The sequence below is a fragment of the Lethenteron reissneri genome, chromosome 14 (genome assembly GCF_015708825.2).
Source record: "Lethenteron reissneri isolate LAM-NWPU_2019-01 chromosome 14, ASM1570882v1, whole genome shotgun sequence".
Taxonomy (NCBI): Eukaryota; Metazoa; Chordata; class Hyperoartia; order Petromyzontiformes; family Petromyzontidae; genus Lethenteron; species Lethenteron reissneri.
In genome coordinates, this window is record NC_083792.1 from 559,025 (window position 1) to 572,512 (window position 13,488).

Genomic DNA, 13,488 nt, shown 5'->3' on the forward strand with positions numbered 1-13,488 from the left:
ATGGGACGAAGAGGTGTATCTTCTTTATGTATCTTTGGCAAGCCGTACAATCTTGGTGGTCTGGCTGCAGAAGGTTTCAACGAGAACTGTTTGGTCTGATCAATTAATGCGGTTGAAGCAGAAATGATGTTGTTGGTTTTGGAGACGAGGCTGTTGGTGGGGTCTCTTTTTATTTTTGTATAGCTGCCATCGTTTAGTAGTTCTTGAATTTTGTTGTTGTATTCTATTTTGTCCATGATGACAGTGGCATTGCCTTTGTCGGCTGAGAGGATGACAATGTCATCCCTCTTTTTTAATTGAGCTAATTCAAAACGCTCCTCTTTGCTGATGTTGCTAGCTGGCATCTTAGCGTTTTTGAGGGTTACAGAGATTTCAGATCTTGCTACGTCTGCAGCGATGTGACTCAAGCCCTTGAGAGCTACATCTACTCGAGCAATTATATCATTAACTGGTATGTGTCTAGGTGTGACTGCAAAGTTTAGTCCTTTAGCTAAAACGGATTTCAAACCTTCAGAAATAGGACTGTTACTGCGATTAATTACGACTTTGTTAATATCTAGCTTTTCAATGTGTGGGTCCGGTTTCTTGTTTGAGAGGCGATTGAATTTGGAAATCAAGTTGTCCTTACATTTAGTCGACATAGCGGCAGCTGAAGAGGCAGTCATTTTTTCCACATGTTCCCAATCCGATGTGGACATTGTTACACTCAAAGATAAGTGTGATTTGTAGAGTGTCTTGTCTAACTGATCTAGTTCGGTGCGCGTAAGTCTGATTTTCTCTGAGATAAGAGCTAAGCTAGTTCTAGACAGAATTCGTTTCGCATTAGAAGAAGTTACAGCAGCAGATGTTAGTGTAAATGCGTTTGGTATTACCTTAGAGTCGCGGCATCTCTTCAGAAAGGTGAGAGACTCGATTAGCTGAGCCTTCTTATCCCGGAGCTTGTTGAAGGATCTCAAAGTTATGTGGAAACCCTCCCCGTAGAGGCGGTTAAATTTCGATTTAAAGCTTTCGTGACTGCAGGGATTCATCTTCTTGTTTCTTTCGGTAAAGTCACGTAGAAGGGAAGTAATAAAATAATAAAAATAAAACATAATAAAACAATTCTCACGACGTTTCGGCTACAACGCAAGCAGCCGTCTTCAGGTGAAGAATGAGACACTACCAAACTAGGAGCTTATATATAAGCTGCATTGGGGGTTGAAGAGCGCCTTAACAAAAAGAATGTGCATGTGAAGAGGAATTTAGCATATTCATGGAAAATGCGTAGGCGTTGGGCGGGGGGGTGTCAAAGTCATATTATGCCCATGCATTATGCAGGATCAGCAGCAACCAAGGGGGGTGCAGGGATTAGCAGTAACAAAGGAAAGGAATGTTAATGATATGTAGCTGCAGTTACTCAACAACCACGTAGAAAACTAAAGTATAAACTACATAAAAAACTAAAGTATAAACTGCATCGCACCATCAGTATACTTACTATACTCTATAATAAGCTGAGTTACTAACAGCAAGTAATACATTACAATTCTACCTCGTAAAAATTCTATAATATGCTTCCATCTAAACCTTATTCTCTTATATCACACGAGCATATACCGTACTATATACTGCCATAGATAAACCCAACATTAAATTATATACTGTATTGCTGTAAACCAACCTATATCTTATACATTTAATATAACACTATGTATTATTCTACACACCCTAATGTGTATCGAAATGGTTTATTACGTCCTTCCAATGATTGCTGAGCCAGAATCCATCTTCTCGGTTAAAATTGTCTCTGTGTTTGTATATGTGGATCGCCTCATGAACGAATCTCTCATGATAGCCAGATGGCTTGCAGAGAACCTCTGTCTTGGAGAAGTCGATATCATGTGAGCCCACTGAGTTGTAACAGTGATCTGCCACGGCTGAGGTGTTTGTCCTACCGTGTTTCAGGTCAGCTTTATGTTCACGGATGCGGTCCGAGACATGTCGTTTGGTTTCCCCAATGTAACTGCTACCACAGAGGCAACTTAGTTTGTAGACGCCAGGGTACTGTATGTCTGGAACCACATCTTTTACAGACGGTACCAGATCACGGATTTTATGTACTGTGTTGAATCGGACCTGGATCTTGTGTTTAATCAGGATTTTGGAGATCTTTTTTGTGACCCCAGCAATGTAGGGTAAGGTGATGGTCTTGAAAGGCTCCTCAACAGGATCCTTCTTGATGGTTGGAGTGATGGCTTTGCGGATTGTATAGTCGGAGTAACCATTTGCCTTAAGAGCTTGGCGTACGTGTTTGAGTTCACTGGAAATGTGTTCATGGTCGGAGATGCATTGGGCTCTATGATATAGAGTCTTGATGAGGGAATTCTTCTGGGATGGATGGTGGTGGGAATCCGGTTTTAGATAAGCATCCGTGTGGGTGGCTTTCCTGTAGACAGAGTGGCTCATTGAACCATCAGGTCTCCTTTTGATTAGGACATCCAAAAAGGGTAGCTTGCCATCATTTTCGACTTCCATGGTGAATCTGATGGCTGGGTGTATGGAATTGATGTGGTCGAGAAATTGGTCTAGAGCAGGCCGGCCATGTGGCCAGATGACAAAAGTGTCGTCTACGTACCTCTTCCATAAGGTCGGGCGTAGAGTGGCAGTCTGGATAGCGTCCGTCTCAAATTTCTCCATGAAGATGTTGGCTACAACCGGAGATAGGGGGGAGCCCATTGGGGTGCCCTCAATTTGCTTGTAGAAGGTTCCATTCCAGGTGAAGTATGTATTGGTTAAGCAGTGTTTCACCAGGGGGGGTACCCCAGCATTCAGTCCTTGATGAACCAAGTCTTCAATGATTGCGATGGTGTCAGGCACAGGTACCTTGGTGAACAAGGAAACCACATCAAAACTGACAAGCAGGTCGTCTGGGGACAGGGCAATCCCCTTGATTGTCGATACCAGGTCAGTAGAGTTTAGTACTGCAGAGGTGGTTTTTCCAGTGAAAGGCCGTAGGATTTCGGACAAAAAACGAGCCAGTTTGTAAGTGGGGGAGTTGATAGTAGAGACAATGGGACGAAGAGGTGTATCTTCTTTATGTATCTTTGGCAAGCCGTACAATCTTGGTGGTCTGGCTGCAGAAGGTTTCAACGAGAACTGTTTGGTCTGATCAATTAATGCGGTTGAAGCAGAAATGATGTTGTTGGTTTTGGAGACGAGGCTGTTGGTGGGGTCTCTTTTTATTTTTGTATAGCTGCCATCGTTTAATAGTTCTTGAATTTTGTTGTTGTATTCTATTTTGTCCATGATGACAGTGGCATTGCCTTTGTCGGCTGAGAGGATGACAATGTCATCCCTCTTTTTTAATTGAGCTAATTCAAAACGCTCCTCTTTGCTGATGTTGCTAGCTGGCATCTTAGCGTTTTTGAGGGTTACAGAGATTTCAGATCTTGCTACGTCTGCAGCGATGTGACTCAAGCCCTTGAGAGCTACATCTACTCGAGCAATTATATCATTAACTGGTATGTGTCTAGGTGTGACTGCAAAGTTTAGTCCTTTAGCTAAAACGGATTTCAAACCTTCAGAAATAGGACTGTTACTGCGATTAATTACGACTTTGTTAATATCTAGCTTTTCAATGTGTGGGTCCGGTTTCTTGTTTGAGAGGCGATTGAATTTGGAAATCAAGTTGTCCTTACATTTAGTCGACATAGCGGCAGCTGAAGAGGCAGTCATTTTTTCCACATGTTCCCAATCCGATGTGGACATTGTTACACTCAAAGATAAGTGTGATTTGTAGAGTGTCTTGTCTAACTGATCTAGTTCGGTGCGCGTAAGTCTGATTTTCTCTGAGATAAGAGCTAAGCTAGTTCTAGACAGAATTCGTTTCGCATTAGAAGAAGTTACAGCAGCAGATGTTAGTGTAAATGCGTTTGGTATTACCTTAGAGTCGCGGCATCTCTTCAGAAAGGTGAGAGACTCGATTAGCTGAGCCTTCTTATCCCGGAGCTTGTTGAAGGATCTCAAAGTTATGTGGAAACCCTCCCCGTAGAGGCGGTTAAATTTCGATTTAAAGCTTTCGTGACTGCAGGGATTCATCTTCTTGTTTCTTTCGGTAAAGTCACGCAGAAGGGAAGCAATAAACAGCCTCGTCTCCAAAACCAACAACATCATTTCTGCTTCAACCGCATTAATTGATCAGACCAAACAGTTCTCGTTGAAACCTTCTGCAGCCAGACCACCAAGATTGTACGGCTTGCCAAAGATACATAAAGAAGATACACCTCTTCGTCCCATTGTCTCTACTATCAACTCCCCCACTTACAAACTGGCTCGTTTTTTGTCCGAAATCCTACGGCCTTTCACTGGAAAAACCACCTCTGCAGTACTAAACTCTACTGACCTGGTATCGACAATCAAGGGGATTGCCCTGTCCCCAGACGACCTGCTTGTCAGTTTTGATGTGGTTTCCTTGTTCACCAAGGTACCTGTGCCTGACACCATCGCAATCATTGAAGACTTGGTTCATCAAGGACTGAATGCTGGGGTACCCCCCCTGGTGAGACACTGCTTAACCAATACATACTTCACCTGGAATGGAACCTTCTACAAGCAAATTGAGGGCACCCCAATGGGCTCCCCCCTATCTCCGGTTGTAGCCAACATCTTCATGGAGAAATTTGAGACGGACGCTATCCAGACTGCCACTCTACGCCCGACCTTATGGAAGAGGTACGTAGACGACACTTTTGTCATCTGGCCACATGGCCGGCCTGCTCTAGACCAATTTCTCGACCACATCAATTCCATACACCCAGCCATCAGATTCACCATGGAAGTCGAAAATGATGGCAAGCTACCCTTTTTGGATGTCCTAATCAAAAGGAGACCTGATGGTTCAATGAGCCACTCTGTCTACAGGAAAGCCACCCACACGGATGCTTATCTAAAACCGGATTCCCACCACCATCCATCCCAGAAGAATTCCCTCATCAAGACTCTATATCATAGAGCCCAATGCATCTCCGACCATGAACACATTTCCAGTGAACTCAAACACGTACGCCAAGCTCTTAAGGCAAATGGTTACTCCGACTATACAATCCGCAAAGCCATCACTCCAACCATCAAGAAGGATCCTGTTGAGGAGCCTTTCAAGACCATCACCTTACCCTACATTGCTGGGGTCACAAAAAAGATCTCCAAAATCCTGATTAAACACAAGATCCAGGTCCGATTCAACACAGTACATAAAATCCGTGATCTGGTACCGTCTGTAAAAGATGTGGTTCCAGACATACAGTACCCTGGCGTCTACAAACTAAGTTGCCTCTGTGGTAGCAGTTACATTGGGGAAACCAAACGACATGTCTCGGACCGCATCCGTGAACATAAAGCTGACCTGAAACACGGTAGGACTAACACCTCAGCCGTGGCAGATCACTGTTACAACTCAGTGGGCTCACATGATATCGACTTCTCCAAGACAGAGGTTCTCTGCAAGCCATCTGGCTATCATGAGAGATTCGTTCATGAGGCGATCCACATATACAAACACAGAGACAATTTTAACCGAGAAGATGGATTCTGGCTCAGCAATCATTGGAAGGACGTAATAAACCATTTCGATACACATTAGGGTGTGTAGAATAATACATAGTGTTATATTAAATGTATAAGATATAGGTTGGTTTACAGCAATACAGTATATAATTTAATGTTGGGTTTATCTATGGCAGTATATAGTACGGTATATGCTCGTGTGATATAAGAGAATAAGGTTTAGATGGAAGCATATTATAGAATTTTTACGAGGTAGAATTGTAATGTATTACTTGCTGTTAGTAACTCAGCTTATTATAGAGTATAGTAAGTATACTGATGGTGCGATGCAGTTTATACTTTAGTTTTTTATGTAGTTTATACTTTAGTTTTCTACGTGGTTGTTGAGTAACTGCAGCTACATATCATTAACATTCCTTTCCTTTGTTACTGCTAATCCCTGCACCCCCCTTGGTTGCTGCTGATCCTGCATAATGCATGGGCATAATATGACTTTGACACCCCCCCGCCCAACGCCTACGCATTTTCCATGAATATGCTAAATTCCCTCTTCACATGCACATTCTTTTTGTTAAGGCGCTCTTCAACCCCCAATGCAGCTTATATATAAGCTCCTAGTTTGGTAGTGTCTCATTCTTCACCTGAAGACGGCTGCTTGCGTTGTAGCCGAAACGTCGTGAGAATTGTTTTATTATGTTTTATTTTTATTATTTTATTACTTCCCTTCTACGTGACTTTACCGAAAGAAACAAGAAGATGAATCCCTGCAGTCACGAAAGCTTTAAATCGAAATTTAACCGCCTCTACGGGGAGGGTTTCCACATAACTTTGAGATCCTTCAACAAGCTCCGGGATAAGAAGGCTCAGCTAATCGAGTCTCTCACCTTTCTGAAGAGATGCCGCGACTCTAAGGTAATACCAAACGCATTTACACTAACATCTGCTGCTGTAACTTCTTCTAATGCGAAACGAATTCTGTCTAGAACTAGCTTAGCTCTTATCTCAGAGAAAATCAGACTTACGCGCACCGAACTAGATCAGTTAGACAAGACACTCTACAAATCACACTTATCTTTGAGTGTAACAATGTCCACATCGGATTGGGAACATGTGGAAAAAATGACTGCCTCTTCAGCTGCCGCTATGTCGACTAAATGTAAGGACAACTTGATTTCCAAATTCAATCGCCTCTCAAACAAGAAACCGGACCCACACATTGAAAAGCTAGATATTAACAAAGTCGTAATTAATCGCAGTAACAGTCCTATTTCTGAAGGTTTGAAATCCGTTTTAGCTAAAGGACTAAACTTTGCAGTCACACCTAGACACATACCAGTTAATGATATAATTGCTCGAGTAGATGTAGCTCTCAAGGGCTTGAGTCACATCGCTGCAGACGTAGCAAGATCCTGAAATCTCTGTAACCCTCAAAAACGCTAAGATGCCAGCTAGCAACATCAGCAAAGAGGAGCGTTTTGAATTAGCTCAATTAAAAAAGAGGGATGACATTGTCATCCTCTCAGCCGACAAAGGCAATGCCACTGTCATCATGGACAAAATAGAATACAACAACAAAATTCAAGAACTACTAAACGATGGCAGCTATACAAAAATAAAAAGAGACCCCACCAACAGCCTCGTCTCCAAAACCAACAACATCATTTCTGCTTCAACCGCATTAATTGATCAGACCAAACAGTTCTCGTTGAAACCTTCTGCAGCCAGACCACCAAGATTGTACGGCTTGCCAAAGATACATAAAGAAGATACACCTCTTCGTCCCATTGTCTCTACTATCAACTCCCCCACTTACAAACTGGCTCGTTTTTTGTCCGAAATCCTACGGCCTTTCACTGGAAAAACCACCTCTGCAGTACTAAACTCTACTGACCTGGTATCGACAATCAAGGGGATTGCCCTGTCCCCAGACGACCTGCTTGTCAGTTTTGATGTGGTTTCCTTGTTCACCAAGGTACCTGTGCCTGACACCATCGCAATCATTGAAGACTTGGTTCATCAAGGACTGAATGCTGGGGTACCCCCCCTGGTGAGACACTGCTTAACCAATACATACTTCACCTGGAATGGAACCTTCTACAAGCAAATTGAGGGCACCCCAATGGGCTCCCCCCTATCTCCGGTTGTAGCCAACATCTTCATGGAGAAATTTGAGACGGACGCCATCCAGACTGCCACTCTACGCCCGACCTTATGGAAGAGGTACGTAGACGACACTTTTGTCATCTGGCCACATGGCCGGCCTGCTCTAGACCAATTTCTCGACCACATCAATTCCATACACCCAGCCATCAGATTCACCATGGAAGTCGAAAATGATGGCAAGCTACCCTTTTTGGATGTCCTAATCAAAAGGAGACTTGATGGTTCAATGAGCCACTCTGTCTACAGGAAAGCCACCCACACGGATGCTTATCTAAAACCGGATTCCCACCACCATCCATCTCAGAAGAATTCCCTCATCAAGACTCTATATCATAGAGCCCAATGCATCTCCGACCATGAACACATTTCCAGTGAACTCAAACACGTACGCCAAGCTCTTAAGGCAAATGGTTACTCCGACTATACAATCCGCAAAGCCATCACTCCAACCATCAAGAAGGATCCTGTTGAGGAGCCTTTCAAGACCATCACCTTACCCTACATTGCTGGGGTCACAAAAAAGATCTCCAAAATCCTGATTAAACACAAGATCCAGGTCCGATTCAACACAGTACATAAAATCCGTGATCTGGTACCGTCTGTAAAAGATGTGGTTCCAGACATACAGTACCCTGGCGTCTACAAACTAAGTTGCCTCTGTGGTAGCAGTTACATTGGGGAAACCAAACGACATGTCTCGGACCGCATCCGTGAACATAAAGCTGACCTGAAACACGGTAGGACTAACACCTCAGCCGTGGCAGATCACTGTTACAACTCAGTGGGCTCACATGATATTGACTTCTCCAAGACAGAGGTTCTCTGCAAGCCATCTGGCTATCATGAGAGATTCGTTCATGAGGCGATCCACATATACAAACACAGAGACAACTTTAACCGAGAAGATGGATTCTGGCTCAGCAATCATTGGAAGGACGTAATAAACCATTTCGATACACATTAGGGTGTGTAGAATAATACATAGTGTGATATTAAATGTATAAGATATAGGTTGGTTTACAGCAATACAGTATATAATTTAATGTTGGGTTTATCTATGGCAGTATAGTACGGTATATGCTCGTGTGATGTAAGAGAATAAGGTTTAGATGGAAGCATATTATAGAATTTTTACGAGGTAAAATTGTAATGTATTACTTGCTGTTAGTAACTCAGCTTATTATAGAGTATAGTAAGTATACTGATGGTGCGATGCAGTTTATACTTTAGTTTTTTATGTAGTTTATACTTTAGTTTTCTACGTGGTTGTTGAGTAACTGCAGCTACATATCATTAACATTCCTTTCCTTTGTTACTGCTAATCCCTGCACCCCCCTTGGTTGCTGCTGATCCTGCATAATGCATGGGCATAATATGACTTTGACACCCCCCCGCCCAACGCCTACGCATTTTCCATGAATATGCTAAATCCCTCTTCACATGCACATTCTTTTTGTTAAGGCGCTCTTCAACCCCCAATGCAGCTTATATATAAGCTCCTAGTTTGGTAGTGTCTCATTCTTCACCTGAAGACGGCTGCTTGCGTTGTAGCCGAAACGTCGTGAGAATTGTTTTATTGTGTTTTGTTTTTATTATTTTATTGCTTCCCTTCTGCGTGACTTTACCGAAAGAAACAAGAAGATGAATCCCTGCAGTCACGAAAGCTTTAAATCGAAATTTAACCGCCTCTACGGGGAGGGTTTCCACATAACTTTGAGATCCTTCAACAAGCTCCGGGATAAGAAGGCTCAGCTAATCGAGTCTCTCACCTTTCTGAAGAGATGCCGCGACTCTAAGGTAATACCAAACGCATTTACACTAACATCTGCTGCTGTAACTTCTTCTAATGCGAAACGAATTCTGTCTAGAACTAGCTTAGCTCTTATCTCAGAGAAAATCAGACTTACGCGCACCGAACTAGATCAGTTAGACAAGACACTCTACAAATCACACTTATCTTTGAGTGTAACAATGTCCACATCGGATTGGGAACATGTGGAAAAAATGACTGCCTCTTCAGCTGCCGCTATGTCGACTAAATGTAAGGACAACTTGATTTCCAAATTCAATCGCCTCTCAAACAAGAAACCGGACCCACACATTGAAAAGCTAGATATTAACAAAGTCGTAATTAATCGCAGTAACAGTCCTATTTCTGAAGGTTTGAAATCCGTTTTAGCTAAAGGACTAAACTTTGCAGTCACACCTAGACACATACCAGTTAATGATATAATTGCTCGAGTAGATGTAGCTCTCAAGGGCTTGAGTCACATCGCTGCAGACGTAGCAAGATCCGAAATCTCTGTAACCCTCAAAAACGCTAAGATGCCAGCTAGCAACATCAGCAAAGAGGAGCGTTTTGAATTAGCTCAATTAAAAAAGAGGGATGACATTGTCATCCTCTCAGCCGACAAAGGCAATGCCACTGTCATCATGGACAAAATAGAATACAACAACAAAATTCAAGAACTACTAAACGATGGCAGCTATACAAAAATAAAAAGAGACCCCACCAACAGCCTCGTCTCCAAAACCAACAACATCATTTCTGCTTCAACCGCATTAATTGATCAGACCAAACAGTTCTCGTTGAAACCTTCTGCAGCCAGACCACCAAGATTGTACGGCTTGCCAAAGATACATAAAGAAGATACACCTCTTCGTCCCATTGTCTCTACTATCAACTCCCCCACTTACAAACTGGCTCGTTTTTTGTCCGAAATCCTACGGCCTTTCACTGGAAAAACCACCTCTGCAGTACTAAACTCTACTGACCTGGTATCGACAATCAAGGGGATTGCCCTGTCCCCAGACGACCTGCTTGTCAGTTTTGATGTGGTTTCCTTGTTCACCAAGGTACCTGTGCCTGACACCATCGCAATCATTGAAGACTTGGTTCATCAAGGACTGAATGCTGGGGTACCCCCCCTGGTGAGACACTGCTTAACCAATACATACTTCACCTGGAATGGAACCTTCTACAAGCAAATTGAGGGCACCCCAATGGGCTCCCCCCTATCTCCGGTTGTAGCCAACATCTTCATGGAGAAATTTGAGACGGACGCCATCCAGACTGCCACTCTACGCCCGACCTTATGGAAGAGGTACGTAGACGACACTTTTGTCATCTGGCCACATGGCCGGCCTGCTCTAGACCAATTTCTCGACCACATCAATTCCATACACCCAGCCATCAGATTCACCATGGAAGTCGAAAATGATGGCAAGCTACCCTTTTTGGATGTCCTAATCAAAAGGAGACTTGATGGTTCAATGAGCCACTCTGTCTACAGGAAAGCCACCCACACGGATGCTTATCTAAAACCGGATTCCCACCACCATCCATCTCAGAAGAATTCCCTCATCAAGACTCTATATCATAGAGCCCAATGCATCTCCGACCATGAACACATTTCCAGTGAACTCAAACACGTACGCCAAGCTCTTAAGGCAAATGGTTACTCCGACTATACAATCCGCAAAGCCATCACTCCAACCATCAAGAAGGATCCTGTTGAGGAGCCTTTCAAGACCATCACCTTACCCTACATTGCTGGGGTCACAAAAAAAAAAAAAAGATCTCCAAAATCCTGATTAAACACAAGATCCAGGTCCGATTCAACACAGTACATAAAATCCGTGATCTGGTACCGTCTGTAAAAGATGTGGTTCCAGACATACAGTACCCTGGCGTCTACAAACTAAGTTGCCTCTGTGGTAGCAGTTACATTGGGGAAACCAAACGACATGTCTCGGACCGCATCCGTGAACATAAAGCTGACCTGAAACACGGTAGGACTAACACCTCAGCCGTGGCAGATCACTGTTACAACTCAGTGGGCTCACATGATATTGACTTCTCCAAGACAGAGGTTCTCTGCAAGCCATCTGGCTATCATGAGAGATTCGTTCATGAGGCGATCCACATATACAAACACAGAGACAACTTTAACCGAGAAGATGGATTCTGGCTCAGCAATCATTGGAAGGACGTAATAAACCATTTCGATACACATTAGGGTGTGTAGAATAATACATAGTGTGATATTAAATGTATAAGATATAGGTTGGTTTACAGCAATACAGTATATAATTTAATGTTGGGTTTATCTATGGCAGTATATAGTACGGTATATGCTCGTGTGATGTAAGAGAATAAGGTTTAGATGGAAGCATATTATAGAATTTTTACGAGGTAAAATTGTAATGTATTACTTGCTGTTAGTAACTCAGCTTATTATAGAGTATAGTAAGTATACTGATGGTGCGATGCAGTTTATACTTTAGTTTTTTATGTAGTTTATACTTTAGTTTTCTACGTGGTTGTTGAGTAACTGCAGCTACATATCATTAACATTCCTTTCCTTTGTTACTGCTAATCCCTGCACCCCCCTTGGTTGCTGCTGATCCTGCATAATGCATGGGCATAATATGACTTTGACACCCCCCCGCCCAACGCCTACGCATTTTCCATGAATATGCTAAATCCCTCTTCACATGCACATTCTTTTTGTTAAGGCGCTCTTCAACCCCCAATGCAGCTTATATATAAGCTCCTAGTTTGGTAGTGTCTCATTCTTCACCTGAAGACGGCTGCTTGCGTTGTAGCCGAAACGTCGTGAGAATTGTTTTATTGTGTTTTGTTTTTATTATTTTATTGCTTCCCTTCTGCGTGACTTTACCGAAAGAAACAAGAAGATGAATCCCTGCAGTCACGAAAGCTTTAAATCGAAATGTATGCATTGTCCTTGAAACTGATTGGCCTACACCAGAGCTACAGCCTCCTTTATGGCCTTGTCTCACCAGTTCTATAGACAAAATAACGCCACATTGCAAACAGCACAACGACGATGGAAACGCCAACGCATTAATCGCTTGTTTTTTATTCGTGTTTATAGATATAAAATAATTTTCATATTTATCACGAGGATATTCCAGGATTTCAGTTCAGTAGCCGTGAGACATCGACCTGCCCTTGGTGTCAAAGTGAAGAAAATTCAGTCAGTGGTTGTCAGGGATTATGTCATCACTCCCGCGACAAGAACAAACAACAACCAGTCACATTTACGCATACGACCACCAAGCAAGCAAAAATGCCGTAAACACACAAAAAACACAATCAGGATTCAACAGGCTTCCCCACAGATTCCAGCCAAGCTGCTTGGCCTGAACGCACATGCCACCACGCACACTTAAAGGCACAGCCAGGCCACTGAATCTGAATATAATCTACACCAGCAGCAACGATTTAAAGCAAGTAATAAGAATAAATAGCTAATAACATGTCCGGCTTTTCTTGAAAGGTCCTTCTCGAAAAAGGCTTTGCCAGTAAATCCGCCACAAAATCAATTTCTTCTCCTTCAGCCATTGTGCGTTAGAAAAACAACAGGGATAAGTAAAAATCTAAATAAAAAATCTAAAGCACGACAGCTAAAAATCTAAACGTCACGAAATAAAGTTTAAATAAATCTTAGATGATACTATGTTACGTGCTAGCAAGTTTTACTTCAGTTAGCTAATTGGCCCTCCGATCACGCTACATGAAAAATGCTAACGTAGGCGGCTAGGCCAGCTAGAAGGCTCCCGCGTGTCAAAGAATACGCCCAACATGGCAAACTCGAAATCTGATTGGTTCAAGAATATGACAATCAACAACATCGTCCCCATTTTCTTCAACAGCAGAGGGGATTTACTCTAATTTATGAAGGCCTCAGGGTAGATTTTTCACTCAGACAGCACAGGTGGAAAATATGATTGGATAAAAGCTCTAATTTATATGAGCTG